General features: G+C 40.5%; 1 long non-coding RNA gene across 1 annotated transcript; it reads right to left on the bottom strand.

Moving 5' to 3' along the window:
* Positions 1–326: 326 nt before the first annotated feature.
* On the bottom strand, positions 327–24,402 carry LOC135776149 (uncharacterized). Its single transcript, XR_010544074.2, has 3 exons — positions 23,975–24,402; positions 15,776–15,858; positions 327–420 (listed from the first exon to the last, which is right to left on the bottom strand). It is a non-coding gene; the product is annotated as an uncharacterized lncRNA (long non-coding RNA).

The following is a 24,402-nucleotide window of genomic DNA, read 5'->3' on the forward strand; positions in this document are numbered from 1 at the left end:
ATTCATATCACAACAGCTCTAATATAATACAAGTCATGTGTTAAAGCCATGTTTAGTTAACAGACAGTTATTATTATATGGTAAGTTAGCAGGATTTAAACCCACTTTGTGGTAGTATTTGGCAGAGTATTGTGGACAAATAAATGGAAATAAATCAGTAAAATTAGCTAAAGAGTAAAGATTAAAAAATGTTTTTCAAATATAAACATCTATTGTATTTGTAACAATATTAAGTGAGTTGAAAATCTGCAGAGTTGCGCTTTGGTGCAGTAATTACAATATATTACATTTGCCAGTTGTGTATGTCCATCTATAGATGCCATCATATGTCCTTGTGAGTGTTTACGTCATCTGAAGTCTTCAAAAGTGAGACTGGATCCAAACAGAGCCGTAAGCTCTAGTTATCTTATGATGTGTATCCTGATGGACAAAAACAGAAAAGAAAAATGAGAAGTATTAGGATTGCTGTTGTTTATCGTGCATTGGAGCTCCGTCGAGTTCATCATCTAAAATCCTTTTTTTACCATCTTATTCCTATTTATATAACTTATTAGTTTTACATAGGAATACTTTACCGTGACGATTATTGAGCAGTACTACCACGTGAAACTATTTATCACTAATAAACACCCAGTGTTAGCATATAGCCCGCTAGCATCAACGAACGGTGGAGGCTGAAGCTAGCATTTTTCCGATCTAATGGCGGATTCATCTGATATATGCTTTTCTGACCTGTCCTCACCTGAGCGGGAAGCTGTGGAGGAGTTGTTACCCGGTTTTAGCAGATCCAACGCGAGGTACAGCGCCCACTTCACCCTGCCTTCCGACGTCCAAGCGAACGAGGCATGCAACAAATGAGCATTCCACACGATGCAGCTTCACGGACCGTGAACGACTGAATGGAGACGCCATCGCCCAACATGAAAGCGATCGGGAAGCTGTGGAGGAACCGCTGCCCGGCCTTCGCAGATTCAGCAAGCCCCACATCACCCTGGCCCCAGACGTTCGCAGGCGACGAGGCGTGTCACAACCGAACACCCCACGCGATGCAGCTCCGGGGACCGCGTTTGGGTAAACGAAGACGCCATCGCCCAGCATGAAAGCGGTAAGACTCCGCTTGTTATTGTAACATGTACTACTTGCCACATGTATAGTTTAGCTTCTGCTGTTAGCATAGAGGGGTTTACATGCACTAAGTGTATTGAAGTATTAAGGTTAACTGAGAAGGTTGCTGAACTAGAATCGCGCATCTGAACGCTAGTTGAGGATAGCAAAACCGCTAATGTTACTGTTGCAAATAATCTATCGAGCGAAAAGACTAATGGCTCGGTTCCGACATCAGATGCTAATGTAAATATTACAAATATTGTATCAAGCACGCATAGTGTTTATCAAAATACACATGGCTCGGTTCCGACATCAGAGTCAAGTCGGCGGTCAAACTGGGTGACTGTCAGGCGGCATAGTCATATACGGCGTCCTTATAACGTTACGGTAATTTCTAACAGATTCGATCCCCTAAGGAGTACACCAGGTGAAACACCTTTAAAGTGCCCTGGTCATTGGAGATTCTATACCCAGGAACACTAACATTGAGGCACCAAACACCATAGTCGACTGTATACCGGGAGCCAGAATGTCTGACATTAGATCCAAACTTAAAGTGCTGGCTAATGCTTAGCGGAAGTTTTCTAAGATTGTTATTCACACCGGCACGAATGACACCAGACTCCGACAGTCAGAAATCACCAAAGATACTATTAACTCTTTCCCCGCCATTGACGAGATATCTTGTCAAATAAGAGAAAACGCTTCCCCGCCAATGACGAGATTTTCAGTCTTTCCGCAATACCGCTATTATCCAACCAGGTGGCGCCCTTCCGCAACTTTTTAAACCCGGAAGTATTGCCCTATGGCAAGCTGCTGCATGTCCGTGTCTGTTTTAAAGATCGCTCTGAATGGGATCTCTATAAAAAGTCCGTCACAAAAATGGAATTATCTCTTGCTTTTTGCTCAAAATATGGTCTTTTTGCAAAAACCTACCCATATTCAAAAGCTGATTGCAAAAGAACCACTAAAGGTAGGATGAAACTTTTTTTTGTTTGAAAGCAGAGGGTTTGTTCTTTCATTTGGTATATTGTATGTTTATATATTTAAAGAAGAACATTTTCTGGAAGGCATTAAACTTTGGTGAAAATCATGAAAAACGCTGGCGCTGGCTGGCAACTTTTTTTAAAAACGTTGGCGGTGAGAGAGTTAAGGAGATGTGTGAAATTGCAAAAACAATGTCAGACAATGTTATATGCTCTGGTCCCCTCCCCGTCTACCGGGGAGATGAAACACATAGTAGATTAGTCTCTTTCAATGGCTGGATGTCAAAGTGGTGCCCTCAGCATAATGTAGGGTTTATAGACAATTGGAAGCATTTCTGGGGAAGACCATTCCTCCTAACCCGAGATGGCCTTCATCCGTCATCGGAAGGAAGTGCTATACTCACTAGAAATCTGATCAATAGTCTTAATTCTGATATAGTCTGACTATCCAGGGCCCAGGTCAGGAAACAGACGGATCGGCTTAACCGTCCGTCTGTTAGCTGCCGTGATATGTCAAGACCACTTATATCCCTGCACTTCGAGTCAATCTTACCGAAATATCAGCACATTCAACTGTATCTGTTCCCCGAACAAATAAATACAGAGCACCGTTTGTTACATCTGGTACAAATCTGATTAATATAAAATTAGAAAACAATACATTAACAGATGAACCTCGAATGTTAAAATTCGGCCTTCTTAACATTAGATCGCTTACCAATAAAGAACCTATTGTCAATGAAATAATTACAGACCAAAACTTAGATGCACTCTGTTTAACAGAAACCTGGCTTAAAGCAGATGACTACATTAGTTTAAATGAATCCACCCCACAAGACTACTACTATAAACACGAACTTCGATTAAAGGGGAGAGAGGGTGGAGTAGCTACAATATACAACACAATTTTTAAAGTAAACCAAAAATCTGAGCTAAAATTTAAATAATTTGAACTAATGTTGTTAAATATGGAAATAACTGATCGTAACCACAAACAGCTTTCTTTTGCCTTAGCGACAATCTATAGACCACTGGGCCACCATGCAGATTTCCTTAAAGAAATAGCAAATTTCCTGTCTGAGCTTGTAGTCACTGTAGATAAAGCTCTTATTGTTGGTGATTTTAATATCCATGTGGATAACCCAAAAGATGCATTAGGACGTGCGTTTATGGATGTTCTAAATTCTCTCAATATTAGACAAAACGTGACAGGGCCAACACATACTCGTAAGCACACATTAGACTTAATTCTGTCACTCGGACTCAATATTAATGACGTCGAAATATCACCTCAGAGTGATGCAGTTTCTGACCATTACCTTGTGCACTTTTAGATAGGATCACTCAATCCACAACATGCTACCGACTAGCCAGAATAATAATTTCCACCACTAAAGATAGCTTTATTAGCACTCTTCCAGACCTGTCCCAAATGAAATATGTAGCAGATCTAGATATTGTAATAGAAAACCTAAACAATGTCTGTTCTAACACATTGGATGCCGTTGCTCCCATTCAAAAAAAGAGATTCAAAGAAAAACCGCCAGCTCCATGATATGACCATCACACCGCAGCACTTAAAAAGGCAGTTAGAAAAATGGAAAGAAATTATAGAATCACAAAGTTAGAAGTATGGCGTGCAGCATGGAAAGAGAGTGTTAAACACTACATACAGGCTATTAAAACCGCCAGATATACATATCTTAGCAAGCTTATAAATGAGAATCATAATAACCCTCGTTTCCTCTTTAGCACAGTTGCGAAACTGACTAGAAACAGAGAACAAACAGAAACCAATAGTAAACTTCAACACAATAGTAACGACTTCATGAACTTGAAGAGAGAGAGACGCAAGAGAGTGCCAACACTGTTGTCGGAGCTCCGTCGAGATCATCATCTAAATCCTATTTTTCTACTATCTTGTTCCTATCTATATACTATAACTCACTAGTTCATCTTAGGAATACCTTACCGTGACGATTATTCAACAGTATCAATAACTGAAACGCTTTATCGCTGGTAAACACCCAGTATTAGCATATAGCCCGCTAGCGTAAACAAACGGGGAAACGCTGCTCCGTGCATTGGAGCTCCGTCGAGTTCATCATCTAAATCCTATTTTCTTACTATCTCGTTCCTATCTATATAATATAACGTACAAATTTATCTTAGGAATACTTTACCGTGATGATTATTGAACAGTATTAATAAGTAAAACGATCTATCACTAGTAAACACCTAGTGTTAGCATATAGCCCGCTAGCACTTGCTCACTGTCTGTTTACTGTAAATCTGCCTTCCTTTTCGATCTAATGGCGGACACATCCGATGTATGTTTTTCAGACCTTTCCTCACCAGAGCAGGAAGCTGTGGAGGAGTTGTTGCCCGGCATTCGCACCAGGCGTACAGCGTGCCCCACATCACCCTGGCTCCAGGCACCCGGAGACAACCGAGGCATGCAACGAGCGATCACCCATCTCGATGCAGCTTCACGGACCGCGTTCGGGCGAACGGAGACGCTATCACCCAGCATGAAAACGGTAAGACTCCGCTTGTCATTGTAACCTGCACTACTTGCCACATGTACAGTTTAGCTTCTTCCGTCAGCACAGAGGGGTTTACATGTGTTAAATGTATTAAAGTAGTAAGGCTAACGGAGAAGGTTGCAGAACTAGAAGCGCACATCCGAACGCTCGTTGAGGACAGTAAAACCACTAATGTTAATGTTTCAAACACTGTTTCGTGTTAAAGCAGACGATTACATTAGTTTAAACGAATCCACCCCACAAAACTACTATTATAAACATGAACCGCGATTAAAGGGGAGAGGGGGGGGTGTAGCTACACTATACAACAACATTTTTACAGTTAACCAAAAATCTGAACTAAAATTTAATTCATTTGAAATAATGCTATTAAATATGGAAATAACTGATCGTAACCATAAACAGCTCTCTTTTGTCCTTGCTACAATCTATAGACCTCCGGGCCATCACGCAGATTTTCTTAAAGAAACATCACATTTCCTGTCTGACCTCGTAGTCACTGTAGATAAAGCTCTTATCGTTGGTGACTTTAATATACACGTTGATAACCCAACAGATACATTAGGATTAGCATTTATAGATATTCTAAATTCTCTCGATATTAGACAAAACGTGACAGGGCCCACGCATACTCGTATGCACACATTAGACTTAATTCTGTCACTCGGGCTCAATATTAATGAAATCGAGATATCACCTCAGAGCGATGCAGTTTCAGACCATTGCCTTGTCTCATACATAGAGGGTGTCCTCGACTAAGGATTTACATATTCGAATCAGAATTGTCGAATCTTTCCATAGTCAACCGATAGTCGAATCATAACTATGTTTGTTTGCATGGGTTGGGAGGGGGTCAGACCAGGTACAAATTGGTAACTTTTATTTTCTTTCACAAGCAGCACACATAAACAACTTTCTGTTAAAGTGACCAAAACTGTCTTTCAAGTGATGAACGAAGACAAAACTGACGATGCATTTATATATTAATTTTTTTAAGGTAAAATATATAAGGCAACATTTGTTTATTTATTCCTCATAACATATTAAAGCCACGATCACACAAACATCACACAAAAATACATTTTGATAACTAAACCTAAAAAAAATAACAAAGGTGATTCTGCCTTGTAAACCTCGGCTAATTCAGTGTTTTTATTTAATTTGGAGATATAGCGCGTCAAAGCAGTCATGACCAAAAAAAACCCGACAAATGAGAAATGACAAATAATTTGTGATTGTGACTGTAAATGATAAAAACTAATCTTTATTTACAATTCATAAAACGTTAATTTATAACAAGAAAAACACTGAAATTAATGATTTTATAGACACTATGCGTTATTATTTAGCACAGAAATACCTGCTTGCTTGCTTTGACTTTGATCATCTCTGTATTTACTTTAGATACAGAAAGACCTGATGCTATTATTTATTTCAGGAATCTCTTTGCTATCATTTAAAAGTGAACACCAACCATAATATTAAATCACAAGAAAGACATTCGTGTCAGGCAGAAATGGGTTCGGTGCAGATATTTTCCGTTTCATCACCGAAATTTAAAGAAACGGCTTACCTGTTTTGAAGTTTAACTTTTGACAAGATAACCAAAATGTATGATAAATACATTTTAAAAACTTATACCCGTCGAAAAACATCAGTTTTTTAATGTTTAGTTTGATGAACTCCTAAATATGAGACGCAGAGCACCTTGCCCATTCGGCTAAATTACATGCGCAAGCAAGGCCAGCACGCAATAGCGCAACATCCATACAACGAAAAGCTATCCAAAATTTACATACTTAAATTAGATCAGAATTTACGTTTATAATAGATACATTTTTTAAATAAAATAAGGTCAGAAGTAACAAAGTGTAGAACAAATATGCAAAATGCCTCAAGTGCACAGAAACAAAACACAAGCCAAACAGTTAAATCAGATAACCCAAAGTGATTTATAAATAAAATTAAATTAATTATTAGAAGAATAGAAAAGTATAGCCATAATATAATTGCCAGCTTTGTCTTTTAAATGTAGAAACAAAGAGGCAATGGTTTATTAACGAAGAAACCTCCGTGTAGCCCGGTCACAGGGGATGTTGGATTTATGAACGCATTTTAAAAATATTTATTGAAAGCTATTACTTCACATATTATTTGCTGCATTATCATAATATGCAGTATATTAATATATTGTGAGAAAGCTGTTATATCTGAAATCTGATAATGTGTGCACCCATATACGGCCAAAATTGAATGATCCTCATTTCATAACACATCTGCGACGATTCGACTGTGAGATTGGTAGTCGAATCAGGCTTCTCCTATCGATGCATCGAATCTTCGACTATTCGGGGTCACCCCTACTCATACACGGTACTTCTAGATAGGATCACTCGATCCACAATATGCTACAGACTAGCCAGAACAATAATTTCTACCACTAAAGATAACTTTATTAGCACTCTTCCAGACCTGTCCCAAATGAAACATGTAGCAGATAATCCTGAAGATCTAGATATTGTAATAGAAAACCTGAACAGTATTTGTTCTAACACATTGGATGCCGTAGCTCCAATTCGAAAAAAGAGAATCAAAGAAAAAACGCCAGCTACATGGTACGACCATCATACCGCAGCCCTTAAAAAGGCTGCTAGAAAAATGGAAAGAAACTATAGAAGCACAAAGTTAGAGGTATGGCGTGCAGCATGGAAAGAGAGTGTTAAACACTACAGACAGGCTATAAAAATTGCCAGATCTACGTATCTCAGCAATCTTATTAAAGAAAATCATAATAACCCTCGCTTCCTCTTTAGCACTGTTGCGAAACTGACTAGAAATAAAGAACAAACAGAACCCACTAATAAACTCCCACACAATAGTAACGACTTCATGAACTTCTTTACTAAGAAAATTATGATTATTAGGGAAAACATTGTAGGTACCCAAGCAGCCACCACTCTACCCAGTAATATATTTAACGCTAGCTTACCATACGAACATCTTGAGTCATTTAAACCTACTACAATAGAAGAGCTATCAAAATTAGTAGCGTCATCCAAATCATCATTCTGTATATTGGACCCTGTTTCCACAAAATTACTCAAAGAGGTATTCCCTATAGTGTCTAACCCAATACTAAATGTATTTAACTCATCACTAGAATTAGGCTACGTTCCAACAGCTTTCAAACTAGCAGTTATTAGACCGCTCATTAAAAAACCAAACCTTGACCAGGGAGATCTAAATAACTTTAGACCAATCTCAAATCTCCCTTTTCTTTCCAAAATATTAGAAAAAGTAGTGGCAAGCCAGCTACGTACATTCTTAGCAAATAATAGTACGTATGAAAAGTTCCAATCAGGATTCAGGCCCCACCATAGCACAGAGACAGCGCTGCTTAGAGTTACAAATGACCTTCTCCTAACATCCGATCGTGGCGAAATATCACTCCTTATATTATTAGACCTTAGTGCAGCCTTTGACACAATAGATCACATACTTAATAGGCTAGAAAACTATGTTGGCATCAATGGTCAAGCGCTAGCCTGGTTCAGATCGTATCTAACCAATCGCTATCACTTTGTTTATGTAAATGAGGAGGAGTCACATCACTCCCTGGTTAAATACGGCGTAGCGCAGGGATCAGTTTTAGGTCCTATCCTGTTCTCATTATATATGTTACCTCTGGGAGATATTATCAGGAATCATAACATACAGTTTCACTGCTACGCAGATGACACACAGCTTTACATCTCCTCACATCCTAGCGAAACACACAATTTTTCTAAGCTATCAGACTGCATCAGCGATATAAGTGACTGGATGGCACATACAGTCTTGTTTAAAATAATAGCAGTACAATGTGACTAACCAGAATAATCAAGGTTTTTAGTATATTTTTTATTGCTACGTGGCAAACAAGTTACCAGTAGGTTCAGTAGATTGTCAGAAAACAAATGAGACCCAGCATTCATGATATGCACGCTCTTAAGGCTGTGCAATTGGGCAATTAGTTGAATTAGTTGAAAGGGGTGTGTTCAAAAAAATAGCAGTGTGGCATTCAATCACTGAGGTCATCAATTTTGTGAAGAAACAGGTGTGAATCAGGTGGCCCCTATTTAAGGATGAAGCCAACACTTGTTGAACATGCATTTGAAAGCTGAGGAAACAAGACATTGTTCAGAAGAACAGCGTACTTTGATTAAAAAGTTGATTGGAGAGGGGAAAACCTATAAAGAGGTGCAAAAAATGATAGGCTGTTCAGCTAAAATGATCTCCAATGCCTTAAAATGGAGAGCAAAACCAGAGAGACATGGAAGAAAACGGAAGACAACCATCAAAATGGATAGAAGAATAACCAGAATGGCAAAGGCTCAGCCAATGATCACCTCCAGGATGATCAAAGACAGTCTGGAGTTACCTGTAAGTACTGTGACAGTTAGAAGACGTCTGTGTGAAGCTAATCTATTTTCAAGAATCCCCGCAAAGTCCCTCTGTTAAAAAAAAAGGCATGTGCAGAAGAGGTTACAATTTGCCAAAGAACACATCAACTGGCCTAAAGAGAAATGGAGGAACATTTTGTGGACTGATGAGAGTAAAATTGTTGTTTTTGGGTCCAAGGGCCACAGGCAGTTTGTGAGACGACCCCCAAACTCTGAATTCAAGCCACAGTACACAGTGAAGCATGGAGGTGCAAGCATCATGATATGGGCATGTTTCTCCTACTATGGTGTTGGGCCTATTTATCGCATACCAGGGATCATGGATCAGTTTGCATATGTTAAAATACTTGAAGAGGTCATGTTGCCCTATGCTGAAGAGGACATGCCCTTGAAATGGTTGTTTCAACAAGACAATGACCCAAAACACGCTAGTAAACGGGCAAAGTCTTGGTTCCAAACCAACAAAATTAATGTTATGGAGTGGCCAGCCCAATCTCCAGACCTTAATCCAATTGAGAACTTGTGGGGTGATATCAAAAATGCTGTTTCTGAAGCAAAACCAAGAAATGTGAATGAATTGTGGAATGTTGTTAAAGAATCATGGAGTGGAATAACAGCTGAGAGGTGCCACAAGTTGGTTGACTCCATGCCACACAGATGTCAAGCAGTTTTAAAAAACTGTGGTCATACAACTAAATATTAGTTTAGTGATTCACAGGATTGCTAAATCCCAGAAAAAAAATGTTTGTACAAAATAGTTTTGAGTTTGTACAGTCAATGGTAGACACTGCTATTTTTTTGAACACACCCCTTTCAACTAATTGCCCAATTGCACAGCCTTAAGAGCGTGCATATCATGAATGCTGGGTCTTGTTTGTTTTCTGAGAATCTACTGAACCTACTGGTAACTTGTTTGCCACGTAGCAATAAAAAATATGCTAAAAACCTTGATTATTCTGGTTAGTCACATTGTACTGCTATTATTTTGAACAAGACTGTAACTTTCTTATGCTAAACTCCAATAAGACAGAGATACTTGTTATCGAACAGAATCGCTACAAATATAATATGACAGACTACAAGTTGCCCATAGATGGCTGCACTGTGGTGCCAACCTCCACGGTTAAGAATTTAGGTGTGATGTTCGACAGAAATTTATCCTTCGACAGCCATATCTCCAATGTCTGCCGCACAGCGTTCTTCCACCTTAGAAATATCTCAAAAATACGCCATATGTTGTCTGCATCAGATGCAGAGAAGCTTATACACGCTTTTATGACCTCTAGAATAGACTTTTGTAACTCGTTACTCGGAGGATGCCATGCAAATCAGGTAAACAAGCTTCAGCTAGTTCAAAACGCTTCTGCAAGAGTTCTTACTCGATCTAAGAAGTATGACCGCATAAGCCCAATTCTGGCATCTTTACACTGGCTACCAGTTAAATATCGTATACAATTTAAAATATTAATAATCACCTACAAAGCCTTAAATGGCCTAGCACCCTCATATCTTAGAGAATTATTATCAGAATACAATCCATCACGTGCATTGCGGTCACAAAATTCTGGCCTCTTAATTATCCCTAAAATATCAAAAGTGTCTAAAGGTGGCAGATCCTTTTCCTACTTAGCCCCTAAGCTATGGAATGATTTACCAACCGACGTCCGAAAATCAGAGACAGTAGATAACTTTAAATCTAGACTTAAAACTTTTCTCTTTAACAAGGCATTCGCATAGTTTGTTTTAGCAATAGTACTTATCTCCCAATAGCTAGCTTGTACAACCTAATAAATAAATAAATTAATGAATAAATTAAAACCTTTTTTTCGTCAACACTCCAAAGCATGGTAAATGTCATTAATACTCTTTAGTAATATGCTGAAACTTTGAATTGGTTGTCGATTGAGTCTTAATTGCCAAATATGGTCGGTTTGCAATTTGGCCTTTTTCCATGGCCTTAAAAATAGTATGTCATACAGAACCGTTTGCCACTGTACGTTAGTATTAACGACGGCAGTGGGGCCTCTGGCCTTAGTCAAACGAGTTCTGTTTCTGTTTCTAAAATCATCAACTATATGTAATACACTTATCTCCTAATAGCTAGCTTGTACAACCTAATAAATAAATAAATTTATGAATAAACTAAAACCATTTTTTCGTCAACATTCCAAAACATGGTAAATGTCATTAATACTCTTTAGTAATATGATGAATTTTTGCATTGGTTGTCGATTGAGTCTTAATTGCCAAATATGGTCGGTTTGCAATTTTGGCCTTTTCCCATGGCCTTAAAAATAGTATGTCATACAAAACCGCTTGCCACTGTACGTTAGTATTAACGACGGCAGTGGGGCCTCTGGCCTTAGTCAAACGAGTTCTGTTTCTGTTTCTAAAATCATCAACTATTTGTAATACACTTAACCAGCAATAGTTAGCCTGCCCGGAACCGAGCTGACTAAAACCACATTACTGTGTGACACCTGCTTTTTATGTGAACGGCCCCTACGCTAATAAGATTTTGTTTCTCTCTCCCTGTCTAGTTCTCGATCACGAGGACATTAAGATAAACAGATCCAGATCCAGTTCCGGTAAATGTGAAAGTCGGCATACCTCTGATCTACTGGCTGTTCTTCAACGTGATGTCCAGCTGATGCCTGACTAAAGACCACCGGCAGAACCCGCTTAATCTCCGCTTAATCTCCTTCCGTTTCAATGTGTATATATATATATATATATATATATCTCCCAAGGGTTTTTTCCTCCTAGGACTTTTTTTTACTTCCCGGCTAAAATTCCGGGGTTTTTTTCTCCTAGGGGGTTTTTCAACCCGGGGAGGCAGCCTTTTTGGGCTTAACTTCTATACGTTACATTAGTAATACGTTTGCTTATAATGTTGATTTATAGCCGCAGCAAATTTAGCTGCTTGTGCTATCGTGTATTATGTTATGCTATCTGTCGATTTTCTGTGCTTTTCACTACATCTATTATGTAAAGCTGCTTTGATACAATTACCAAATTGTGAAAAGCGCTATATAAATAAAATTGAATTGAATTGAACTTCTTTTCTAACAAAATTTCAGCTATTAGGGAAAACATCGTAGCTACCCAGGCAGCCACTCTTCCCATTAGTTCACTTAACACTAGACTACCATACGAACATCTTGATTCATTTAAACCTACTACAATAGATGAGCTCTCTAAACTAGTCACATCATCCAAATCATCGTCCTGTATATTAGACCCCGTTCCACAAAACTACTTAAAGAGGTATTCCCTGTAGTGTCAACCCCGGTTCTAAATATCTTTAACTCATCGCTAGAAATAGGATACGTTCCAACAGCTTTCAAACTAGCAGTTATTAAACCGCTGATTAAAAAACCACAGCTTGATCAAGGAGAGCTTAATAACTTTAGACCAATCTCAAATCTCCCTTTTCTTTCGAAAATATTAGAAAAGGTAGTGGCAAGCCAGTTACGCACATTCTTGACAAATAATAGTACATATGAAAAGTTCCAATCAGGATTCAGGCCCCACCATAGCACAGAGACAGCGTTGCTTATAGCTACAAATGACCTCCTATTAACATCCGATCGTGGTGAAATCTCAATTCTTATATTACTAGACCTTAGTGCAGCCTTTGACACAATAGATCACTCAATCTTACTCAATAGACTAGAAAACTATGTTGGTATCAGTGGTCAGGCGCTAGCCTGGTTTAGGTCATATCTAACCAATCGCTATCACTTTGTTTATGTAAATGAGGAAGAGTCATATCACTCCCTGGTTAAATACGGTGTACCGCAGGGATCAGTTTTAGGTCCTATCCTGTTCTCGTTATACATGTTACCCCTAGGAGACATTATCAGGAAACATAACATAAGTTTTCACTGCTATGCGGATGATACCCAGCTTTACATCTCCTCGCATCCCAGCGAAACACACACGTTTTCTAAGCTAAAAGACTGCATTAGCGATGTTAGTGACTGGATGGCACATAACTTTCTTAAGCTCAACTCCAATAAGACAGAGATACTTATTATTGAACCAAATCGCTACAAACATAATATGTCAGATTACAAATTGCACATAGATGGCTGTACTGTGGTGCCATCTTCCACGGTTAAGAATTTAGGCGTGATGTTCGACAGCAACTTATCCTTTGATAGTCATATCGCCAACGTCTGCCGCACAGCATTCTTCCATCTTAGAAATATCTCAAAAATATGCCATATACTGTCTACATCTGACGCAGAGAAGCTTATTCATGCTTTTATGACCTCTAGAATAGACTATTGTAACTCGTTACTCGGGGGATGCCATGCAAATCAGGTAAACAAGCTTCAGCTAGTTCAAAACGCTTCTGCAAGGGTACTTACTCGATCTAAGTATGACCACATAAGCCCAATTCTGGCATCTTTACACTGGCTACCAGTTAAATATCGCATACAATTTAAAATATCACTAATCACCTACAAAGCTTTAAATGGCTTAGCACCCTCATATCTTGAAGAATTACTATCAGAATACAATCCATCACGCACACTATGGTCGCAAAATTCTGGCCTATTGATTATCCCTAGACTAAAGTGTCTAAAAGTGGAAGATCCTTTTCCTACTTAGCCCCTAAGCTCTGGAATGATTTACCAACCGTTCTCCCAAGGGTTTTTCCCTCCTAGGACTTATTTTTCCTCGGATAAAAGCCCGGGGTTTTTTTTTTCCTAGGGGGTTTTTCACCCCGGGGAGGCAGCCTTTTTGGGCTTTACTTAGCTTCCTCTTCTAGACGTTACTTTAGTAATACGTTCACTTATAATATTGAGTCATAGCCGCAGCAAATTTAACTGCTTATGCTATCATGTATTTTGTTGTGCTATCTGTCGTTTTTCTGTGCTTTTCACTGCTTCTATTTATGTAAAGCTGCTTTGAAACAATTGACTTTTGTGAAAAGCGCTATATAAATAAAATTGAATTGAATTGAATTGAATTTCCAGCAAAAGCTCATTTGCACTTTTTATTATTTCATTACTGGAGAACAAGGTCATAAGATGTTTTAGTGTATGTGAATGCTTGTTTTAGAAGAAGTGTTTTTTTTTTTACTTGGACTGGGAGAGTTTAAAATGTGAAAAAGCCTTGCCTTTTTATTGTATTTTTTTAAAGAGCAATTATGGTCCGACTCAAGATTTTACATTTCCTTTGGTGTGTAAGTGTGTATTAGTACATGTTAACGATATGCGTAAACAAAGAGTTATCGTTTCCAATGTAAATCTTTCTTCTTGGACTACAACACACACACGGATCGTAAGCAACAGTTTACTGTCTGGGCTTGTTTACGTAGACAAGACTGACATTATCATAGAGACAGAGCGCAACGTGTCATTATCTGAAAACCATGCTTACCGGGGGGAAAAACAATCCAACCGTCTCCATTGACTTTGTAATTCGTGAGGCTGCCTCCATGTCATTTCTGACTTATAAGAAATACCAGAACAATGTTTTGCAGGATTTTCTCCTGCAAAAATCTGCAGGTCCAATCAGCAAACAGAGAACAATGACGTTGTGGTCGTGCATCAGTTTGAGTTGTAGTTCAGTAATGGCAGTGGAGAAAGACGTGAGAAAAGCTATTCGGTCCTTGTTGCAAAACTGCCGAATATACAGAAGTTAAAGCCGGAGCATGAACAATGTTTGCTAAGTTTTGTTGGTCTGATCAATTCGGACTTGTTGTTTCCGTCCGGTTTTGGCGCATGATATACGTCACGACCATACGTTAGCGATTGCCTATGGTAGATCCTGAGTGACTCTTGGAAATTCCAATAGTTTTAAACTTCAACAGATGACCCTTCTTAACGGAAGTAACGCTTTGCAATGGAGCGTGGCCAGACTCTCTGTACAAATTTAATTAATGTACGAGAGTCTGGTTGGACCAGGCTAGAGCTAACAAGCCAAAAACCCAGAAATAAGATTTTATAAGCTGTTGACCCCAAAAAACGAGCGTTTCAAAGACACAAAACTGGATACAGGCAACTTGTCATAGTACTACTATAATTACAACTATGCCCAGTTGCCCACTGGAGGGAAAGGTAATCAGTGATTCACTTATGTCTCCTTAAAGGCTGAGTTTTATGACTTGGTGGTAAAAACTTATTTCTGGGTTTTTCAGCTTGTTAGCTGCAGACTCTGTCACGCAGCAGCTTTTAGGCATTGTTATGTGTTTTTGTTATAAGCCAGAAATGCAATATAAAGTCAATGGAGAAGGTTGGATTGTTTTCCCCCGGTGGGCGTGGTTTTCAAATAATGCACTGTCTCTATAATTCCTCCCGCTTTTACTCACAGCCTAAACATTAACTCCTGTCAGCATTGCATTGTGACCGAATCTTTCAAACAGGAGCGTCACATTTCCGGCTGACGTCAGAGGCATTCAGGCCAATCACAACGTACAGATTAGCTGGCCAATCAGGGACACAGCGCATTTCAGATCGATGAGTTCTGTACCAAATCAAAGCGTTTGTGGAAGGGAGGAATCCAAAGCTATAAAAATGTACGTGTTTTAATTGTACACCACGCAAACACATTATATTTGTTTTATACCAATACACAAAATAACGTCGTTTTTCACCAATGAAATTGGATGCACTTTAAATAAATAAACCACAACCTTAAACCTGTGAACAGCAATGTATTAGTTTGAGGTTGTACTTACTAGTTATGAGATTCATAGCACCTTAGAGATGTTTTCTGACAGGTCTGCTTCAACTCTGCTGCACGGATATCAGCATGGAAAATCTACAAACATAACATGCAATTTGTCACAAAGCAATCAATATTGATTAAAAGGATGTGAAACACTGAAAAGAAAATTATAGTATACAAAATATAACAGAATCTATGTTTTTAGGTTTACTGGTTCATTTAATCCTCGTGTGGTGTTCATATTTCTGTTACTTAGACAATGTTTGTGGGTCTAGTGGACCCAGTGTATTATTCGTATCTTAAGCTGATGCAGTCATACAAATTTATGTATAACTGTTTACAGATGATTACTTTAGCCTTATTGCAAGTAATATAGACAGAATTTATGGTTAATATTTGTCATTTACCACTGGTAGAGGACTATTTATAGATTAAAGTGCCATTCGTTTTTGTGATAATATGAAATAAGAGAAGAAAATTCTATTCTCCCACAGATGCTTGCTTATATAAAATAAGCATTTTCATTACTTTTTCATCTCAAATAAGTTTTTCATCACTTTGATATTTAATTATTTGAACTTAGTTTGAAATTGTACACATTTGTGTCCGTCTACACAGCACAAGCCTCATTTGAAAAGATGCGGTATTATAACACATTATCTACACTGAACGGAGGGGTTACTTGACTGTAACCTTGTTCCCTGAAAAAGCGGAACGAGATGCTGCGCTGCTAAGCGCTATGGGGAAACGTCTTTATCATTGACCAGATGAATATAGTGTGCAAACACGTCAATGAAATTGACCCGGAGGTATATAGCCTCGGTTGATGACGACATCACAGCGCACCCGATGCGAGGCTATAAAATAGATGAGCAACAGCTGTGTCATCAGATCTTTTGTTTGAAGACCAGTCCTGGGACATCTACTGTACGGCAAGACAGCGCAGCATCTCGTTCCGCTTTTTCAGGGAACAAGGTTACAGTCAAGTAACCCCTCCGTTCCCTATCAAAAGCTTTACTCGATGCTGCGCTGCTAAGCGCTATGGGGAACGACAATACCCACGCTGCTGTGCTTGGAGATGTCTGGACCCCTTACGGATGTGTAAGTGTGTGCACAAGGACCGCAAAGAAATCTCAGACATAAACAACCAAGCTAAAAATAGTGGATGTGTGCGGAAAGGATGCTCCTGCCGCCTCACAAACATCTATAAGAAGGCACCCCTTCCTAATAAATAGCAGTGGGGAATACCCCTTTATGGAAAAATGGTTTAGACAGCAGCTTGAGATGTTGACTCGAGGACATGAGACCCTGGAGTGACATGAGCATCCAAGCTATAAAATCTTATGAATGTATGCGGAGAGGACCAGCCCGCCGCATCACAAACGCTCTGTAAGGAGGCACCCCTTACTAAAAGTAGCAGTGGGGGATACCCCTTTTATGGACAAATGGCATAGACATCAGCTTGAGATGTTGACTCGAGGACAGGAGATCCTGGAGTGACATGAGCATCCAAGCTATAAAATCTTATAGGACCAGCCTGCCGCATCACAAACGCTCTGCAAGGAGGCCCCTTTTACTAAAGCAGTAGAAGAGGCTACTCCCCTGGTGGAGTGAGCTCTCAGACCTGCTGGCGAGACTTGACAGCGCGCCTCAAAGGCAAGAGCAATGGCATCCCTAACCCAATGTGATATGGACTGCCTGGTGGCCGCAGCACCTCTGTTGCGGCCCCCAAAACAGACAAACAACTGCTGACTTACGCACTGGCTAGTGCGGTGGACATAAGTCTGAAGAGCACGGACTGGACACAATCTGTGGTATAACTCCTGCTCCGGCGTGGTGAACAGCGGAGGGCAGAAAGTCTCAAGAATGACCGGATGTGCAGTCGAAAAAGGAACCTTACGCAGGTAATCAAGATAAGGATGTAAAATCAACTTCACCATTCCTGGGGCAAAATCTAGACAGGATGGCGAGATCGCCAGAGCCTGCATATCCCCAATTTATTTTAAAGAAGTTATCACCATTAGAACAACCATCTTTAGCGTCAGAAGTCTATCAGACGGTGACTCTAGAGGTTCAAAAGGAGGTCTGAACCAGACCCTCAAGGACTATAGCTAGGTCCCACGAAGGAATCTTAGTTCTTGCTGTAGGCCTCAATCGTTAAATGCCTCCCGAGCGGCGCCCCGTCCACCAAAGCGTGGCAAGCCGAAAAAGCGGCCACATAAAACCTGAGAGTGGATGGGCATAAGCTGCTGACAGCTTTTCCTGCAGAAAACTCAGAACTGTAGCAAACTGGCAGTTAACAGGATCTGCATTATGTGTCATGCACCATGCTTCAAAGACACCCTATTTAAAGGCATAATTCTTTCTAGTGGAAGGAGCCTAGCACTCAAAATAGTGTCAGTAACATCAGGCGACAAACCTGTGTCCCTCAGTTGGTACCCTTAGGAGCCAAACATGGAGATTCCACAGGTCGGGCCTGAGATGCATTATCATGAGACAGAACGCCCCTCCTCTCCGGACTTGCCCATGGCGAGCCGTTGAGGAGAGATATTATCTCTAAAAAAACCATACTCTGTTCAGCCAACGCGGTGCTATCAGAAAGAGGCAAGAGCCTTGCTGGCGAACTCTGGCTAGAACCTGCGGGAGCAGCGCCACTGGAGGAAACGCATAAAGGCGTTTGTCCGGCCATGTGTGCGCCATTGCGTCCAGACCCAGGGGGGCTGGGGAACTCAGAGAGAAGTAAAGGAGACATTGCGCTATCTGAAAAGAGGCCAAGAGGTCCACTTTCTCTCTGTAAAATCAGGTCCATATCTGAGACACTATGTCTGGGTGGGGTTTCCAATCCCCAGTCGATAATGTCTGCCTGGACAGTAAATCTGCTCCTACATATAGGTTTTCTGGGATGTACACTGTTCTGAGTGACAGGAACTTGTCCTGAGCCCAGAGAAAAATCTGCCTCGCTATCTTGTTCAGATTGCGCGAGCGCCGACCTCCCTGGTGACTTAAGTATGAGACTGTCGCTGTGTTGTCCACCCGCACTAGGACATGACAGCTTCTCATTTGGCGGAGAAAATATTTCAGGGCCAGAAATACAGCCGTCAGCTCTAGGCAATTGATGTGCCAACCGAGCTGATGACCCTCCCATTCCCCTTGAGCTGGACGACCATCTAAGGTCGCACCCCAGCCCGTCAGGGAGGCGTCTGTCATTAGCAGTTTGCGATGACAAGTCGCTCATAGCGTGGGACCCAAGGCAACAAACCGGGGTCTTATCCACATAGTTAGTGTATGAAGCCCGTGGCGCATCACTTTAATCAGCCTCTGAGGGTTGGCCCTTGGATGAAACCCTCCGGCTCTGAAACGGCGTCATATGCAACAGCCCCAAAGGAATCACTGTGGATGCTGATGCCATAAACCCTAATATCCTCTGATATTATTTCACAGTGAGATCCTGGCCTAGCCTGACTCTGCTCAGGGTATGCTGAATGGCCTCGATTCGTGCGGGAGACAAATGTGCCCGCATCGTAATCGAATCCCAGACTATCCCTAAATAAGTCATTCTCTGGGCATGAGAAAGAACGCTTTTCTTGGCGTTGAGTCTCAACCCTAGAAAAAGTAGATGTGCTAACACAATGTTTTTGTGTTGGAGCGCCACCTATCGCGATTTTGCTAGTATTAGCCAATAATCCATGTAATTTAAAATGCGGATGCCCCGGAGTCTCAATGGAGCCATTGCTGCATCCATACATTTTGTGTGTGTGCGGGGTGATAAAGCTAGGCAGACTGTAAGAACCAGGAAGTATCTGCTGTAAAAGCCTGACCTTCTCTCTGGAAGGGGAACATGTTCTATGGCCCCTTTCATCAGTAGAGTTTGTATTTCTTGCAACAGTACGTGCGTTCGTTCCGGTCTCACGGAAGTGAATATCACGCCATTGAAGTGCGGAGGACGACGAATAAATTGGATTATGTATCCTAAGTGTACTGTGCTTATTACCCAAGCAGAAATGGCTGGCAGGAGTTTCCACGCTGCCAGACTCTCTGATAATGGTATTAATTTTATTATTTCCTCTTAGGGGAATGCTAAAAACCCTGCACGGGGGGCCTTTAACATTGAAGACAGAGGGCCTTTAACATTATGCTGGAAACCGCCCCCCCCCCCCGCAAGCCCAGAGGCGGCGGAGGTGGAGAGGCTTCGTAAAGGCAACGGGACGGAGCAATCTGATGTAACATGATATGCCCCGCCCGCCGGCGAGCCCTACTGTAAAGAGTGGAATATTCCCTCATGCTTTTAACTTCAGTGAATTTCGTGACAACGGAGTCAACCGTGTCACCAAATAAACCCAATGGGGAAACAGGGGCATTTAAAAGAAAAGTTTTATGTTTCTCATTTATGCCTGACAGATTTAGCCATAAATGCCTCTCTGTGTTTACCAGAGCAGACATAGTACGGCCGATAGCGCGAGCCGTTTATTTAATGACACGAAGAGACAGATCTGTAGTCATACGCAACTCGTCAAATGTCTCTTTGTCCATCGTCTCGCCTGCACTCAAATCCTTTAACAGATCAGCCTGGTATGCCTGTAATATTGCCATAGTATGCAGCGCAGCACCAGCCTGACCTGCGGCTTGATGAGCTTTGCCCACGAGAGCTGAAGTTATTTTACACGGTTTCGTGGGCAGGGTAGGCAGACCCGTCGCCAGACCTCAGTCTTAAGGGGGGCATATGAAATGCATGGGAGGGCACACTTATTATTAGCCTACAGTACGTATACTTATAATAATATATACTCTATTCGCGCAGCACGTAATCATCACGTTAAACATAACCATCAGCAATATAATACCAGCCTATAGCCTACACCACAGTACATATAGAAGCAATTTTATGAATATCCATAAATCTAGAGGCATCTCTCAAACATTGCATTTTAAAGCAGTCAACAGAGGGATATGCATTGCCATGAGACACGTGCGCGCGCGCACACACACACACACACGCACGCACGCACGCACGCAGACTTTGAACCTACGGTAATTGAGTGGAGGCAGCGCTGTCGTCTCTCCCTTCCCTCCTGTCAGTACAGCGGCAGGCGGCGTTTCTCCGAGCAGAACCTCCTCATTAATAAAGTGTCCACTCGGAATTAAACTTGTGAGTGAGGTCCTTTTCAAAAGCAAGTCCATATCTTCTGAATGTAGTAGTATTTTAGTCCCGGGGTCAGGCTGCACGGAGCTGGCATCAGGCTCAGGCTGTCATCCAGGGTCTCCTTCTCCAACATCAGGCGTCGATGTCGTTTCAATTTTAGAGACTGTTGGTGGGCTTTTTAACCATTTGCGGATAATATCCATCTTAAAGCAGTATAGCTAAGCGAAAACTCATCTAGTTTGAAAAAAGTGCGCTAACTGTTGAGCGGCTACACTGACGTAGGCTACGTCACGTACGTGTCGTACGTAGCCTCGTGATAGGCTGTTGCAGTGTAGCTAGATTCCCATCAATCAAACAAAATCACACCACTGTTTTTTATATTTTTAATGTTTTAATCATAAAGAATACAACATTAATGCAACACAAAATTAGCAACTATGATCATTTAAAATTACAGTATTTTTTTAAATACTGGGGGGGGGCACAAGGGTCTTTGAGGGCGGGCCCGGCCCCCTATGGCCCGCCCATAGCGACGGGTGTGAGGGTAGGCTTCTTTAATGAGGATGCCGAGCCAGGCGAGAGATAACTCGCGTGCGTCTCTTCCACCTGTGGCATTTCGGTATATCCGCGCGTCTTCGTACCCACGATAGTCGTAAATTGACGCCGTGGGCATGAAGCACGCAATGAGTATGGTCTTTCCCATGATTTATTTAATTCACCATGGAGATCCTCAAAGAAAGAGAGAGGCTCATGTTTCGTCCTCTCCCTTTGTCACTATAGAAACCTATCCGCTAGTTTGCTTTGTTTGGGGTTCTCTGGCTCGCGAGGCCAATCAATTTGCAACCTGGCGCGTGTTACCACCTCGAGAAGCTCCTCGACCGACTTTCATCGCGCGAGAAACGCTCGGAGGCTGGTTTATGAAACTCCGCAGAACCGAGAGAGATATCATCAACGTCATTATTATAATTACCCCACATAACCCGAAGAAACACCGGAGTGCGCTTCAGAATCACGCGAAGAAATATAACTTAATTTAAGGTTGCGGTCAGAAATAATCACGGCGAGCACGAATCATTTATATTGTGAATGATTCACAATGCTCGCACTCATCAGACTGTACAAAGCCATGACCGCATGCTCCTCCCCCAAACACACAAAACAGTTAAGTGTGTGTGTGTCGTCCTTCGCCATAAAGCGAAAACAAACACGACTTAGACTGCTCGTGACTCTTCTTACTCATATTTTCCTTTTAACTTAAACTCCTTTAAAATCGGAAAGAGAGAAAGTCTGCACTCTATCTTGTTGGAATCTAACTCCTAACAAAGATCTCAAGTGAAGTTCAAAAGGTAAGAGAGAGATTTGCATTTCAGTGTAGCACACACTCATTCAGTAGTTGGTCTGAAAATAAAAAGACCTGATGACACAGCTGTTGCTCATCTATTTTATAGCCTCGCATCGGGTGCGCTGTGATGTCGTCATCAACCGAGGCTATATACCTCCGGGTCAATTTCATTGACGTGTTTGCACACTATATTCAGCTGGTCAACGATAAAGACGTTTCCCCATAGCGCTTAGCAGCGCAGCATCGAGTAAAGCTTTTGATAGGGAACACATAAACTGTTCATGCCAGCCTACACAACACATAAGAAGCAGATTTTTACTGTGTAGCTGTGTTGCATATGCATTTCTTGCATTTTATAGACGTATACTGTGTCTTTCTGTCCATCTTATGTCCACACACACTGCAGTACAATGTGTTGCTTTTGGCTACCACCTAAAATTATGAAAATGGTTGGATATGAAATTTTACTTTCTCTATTTCTCACTCTTTCTCACACACTCATACACACACACACGCACACACACAGTGTAGGTTTTGTGGTAAACTCATGGTTTTACAAATGGTAATCAATACACCAATTTACCATGATTACTACACTTTTACTATAATACAACCATGGTTATTTTTTGTAAGGAATATAATGGTAAAATGTAGAATGGTTCGTGTTAGACAAAAAGTAAAGTTTTTGGGACAGTGGAGGCAGAAAAGTGTTCATGCATGATATATAACATGTTGTATCCTTGCGCTGTAACAGCAAGTGCAGAAGGACAAAACTCTGACATGCATCCATCACATATGTACAGACATATATAAAAAAAACACTGATGCACTCACAGGAGTCCCAGATAGGAGTAAAACAGAGTGAATTTACAAAGCACATTCAGTTTTCACTCTCTTATTCCCCCCGGGTCCAGTGGACTCGAACATCACATATGTAATATATATGTGTAGGGGGGAGTACAGTGTACAGTCATTATAAAGTTGTTTATTTTTATGTTCTTTATAGAAAATCAGCCAAGGCCAATGAATCTGAGGTTGAAACAACAATTAATTGCATACTTTTTCTTTTAGTAAACATTAAAAAGGGGTCCCACAGACCCGAACACCACACAAGGGTTAATATTGCTCATATGGAGCCACTCACGTTTGGATGTTAAAACCTTTTTAGAATAACTGCAATGAACGCAGAAAAATGACAAGATGCATGGTAATATGTTGTGAAAAAAGTGCATATAAAGTGAGTTAATATGCCCTCTGTCTGTAGCTCCCTTCAGAAAATGTTGAAATATTCAACTTTTCTTCCATTATAGAGGTTATTGTGTCACTCCTAAAATTAAAGAACAACTTTTTGTCTATATATGTTTACGATAAAACATGTGTTTGTACTAATTTATTCATGCTATATGAAAGTTATTTTCACTGTTTAACTATGCAGTACATTGCATATTTTAGGCTAAACAAATTAGCTTACTTCCAATAATGCTTTGACAACCTGAACAAAGCTATCATCTCATCAACACATGAAGTTGCTTTTTAAAAAGCCAAAACTTAAAAAACAATGCAAAAGCTTTAGTTAGCCTAACATTTTGAAAAGCGTCCACATGCTAATAGACTTTTCTCGAAGACACAAACCATTTCTATGAAGTAAATATTCAACAAAAGCGTTTCTGTTACGTGTCAATAACAGTTGTGTGTATTATTTGTGTATTTTGAGGGACTAAACTTACCTGAAAACAGTAAAGAAACCCGTGAGAGAGGAGCTTCGTTGTTTGTCCCTGTTAGGTTTATTCAATTTACCTTAACAACAATTAAGACACATCAGACCAAGAATAAAGGTTTAAAACTCGCGAGGGAAAGAACCAGAGAGATTTCTCTTCAAGAAATACTCAAGCTGTCTCTCTCTGATTCTTTGTCTGCAAGCTCATTTTATTAGATGGGTCAACACCCTGAAAAAGATAAGTGCAAGACAACATACGTCATGAATGTAACACACACATACACACACATCTAAAAACATCTTTAAACTAGACTATAGAAAAAACTGTGTTCTAAATAGATAAGCAAAACTTTCCACCACCCCAACCTCTAAAGGGTGGGGGGTTTTAAGATCAAAAGAACAGTACATATTCTTTTTATGTTGATATACGGAAGAAGC

This window comes from Paramisgurnus dabryanus, chromosome 21 (assembly GCF_030506205.2).
Source record: "Paramisgurnus dabryanus chromosome 21, PD_genome_1.1, whole genome shotgun sequence".
In the NCBI taxonomy this organism is placed as follows: domain Eukaryota; kingdom Metazoa; phylum Chordata; class Actinopteri; order Cypriniformes; family Cobitidae; genus Paramisgurnus; species Paramisgurnus dabryanus.